At 33.6% G+C, this 1240-nt stretch overlaps 1 pseudogene; it reads left to right on the top strand.

Moving 5' to 3' along the window:
• Positions 1-1240, top strand: part of LOC116682552 (succinate receptor 1-like) — a 5307-nt pseudogene that overhangs the window by 386 nt on the left and 3681 nt on the right.

The following is a 1240-nucleotide window of genomic DNA, read 5'->3' as shown; positions in this document are numbered from 1 at the left end:
GCTGCATAGAGTACATGGCAATGAAGAAAATGTGCTAAATCTAAGATGTAATTTAAGATGTGTGAGGCCAAAACAGGAACTATCTGTGTTTGTGTTGACTGAAATAAATAAGGGAACTTTAAAGTGGCCGTGGAAAGTACCAATGCCAGAAATAAATTGCTAGTTTACGGGAAATAGAGTGATTGAGTCATTAATTCATTATCTACTCTTGCAGACACTGTCATCATCACACAGATCATTTCCAAATAGAGACCACAAGGGACAGTATATAAATGCTACAATCATTTAATCGGTTCAATCGGTACTGGAGGGGACACTGCATTAACACTGCTCAAAATTATTTCTTAACATTTTACAATTTTCTACATTTCCCTGAAGAAGGAATATTCTAGTAAGCAGAGGAAAGAAAAGAAATATTGCAAGAAAAAGAGAAGTGAAACCTTCAATGGCTGCTTGGATAGCTAACCTCAAGAAAAAATAATGCTACCAGAATATATCTTTTTGCAAAGTCGCTTTTGTCAGTTTTGCCTGCGACAACCACGTTTTCTTTTGCAACACATTTTTTCTTTCTTTTTTGAGACGAAAAAATCGTATTCAGCTCTTGGAAGATTGTAAGTACAACTATAAGATAAAGTTTTGAAAGGGATTGATAATTCTCTGATTCATCATTCCCTTTCACATTTTACCTGCTAATTGCTGCTTGTACACATATAGCCCATACTGTGAACTGTAAACCTATCCTCTAAAGCATCAAAGTCTGTCCTCAGTGAAATAAAAACAAAGATCGTGTGGTTCTAAGTGCATAGATGGAGGCTCTATTGGTTGCTTTAACCCTCTTGTTGTCTTCCCCCAAAAAAATCAGCACTTTTGTTGACACTTTTTATCGTTTTTTAACTCTTACTAATGTTTTTGTACCTTTTTTCAACACTTTTGACACTTTTTTTGATGTTTTTCACTTTTTGGGACGTTCTCAACACTGCATAACACTAACTTATTAACTTTAGTTTTACAGTTATTTTTGGAATTTTCGGTCAATAAACCTAATTTCTAGGAAATTAAACCTAATGTTTGAGTTAGAAAAGCCGAAATTAGGAATTATTTAGACTAAAATCAAATGGATGTTCACGGACTGGAATATGTCAACTTTATATCTCAATACTATTTCAAAACCACTTCAATTGTTTTTTTTCAAGTGCTATAAAATTGAATGAGACGCCCCAAAATTAATGAAAGTAGAGAT

This window comes from Etheostoma spectabile, chromosome 3, assembly GCF_008692095.1.
Source record: "Etheostoma spectabile isolate EspeVRDwgs_2016 chromosome 3, UIUC_Espe_1.0, whole genome shotgun sequence".
NCBI classification, from domain to species: Eukaryota; Metazoa; Chordata; class Actinopteri; order Perciformes; family Percidae; genus Etheostoma; species Etheostoma spectabile.
The sequence above is the reverse complement of the archived record's forward strand: the minus strand, read 5'-3'. Positions and strand labels throughout refer to the sequence as shown.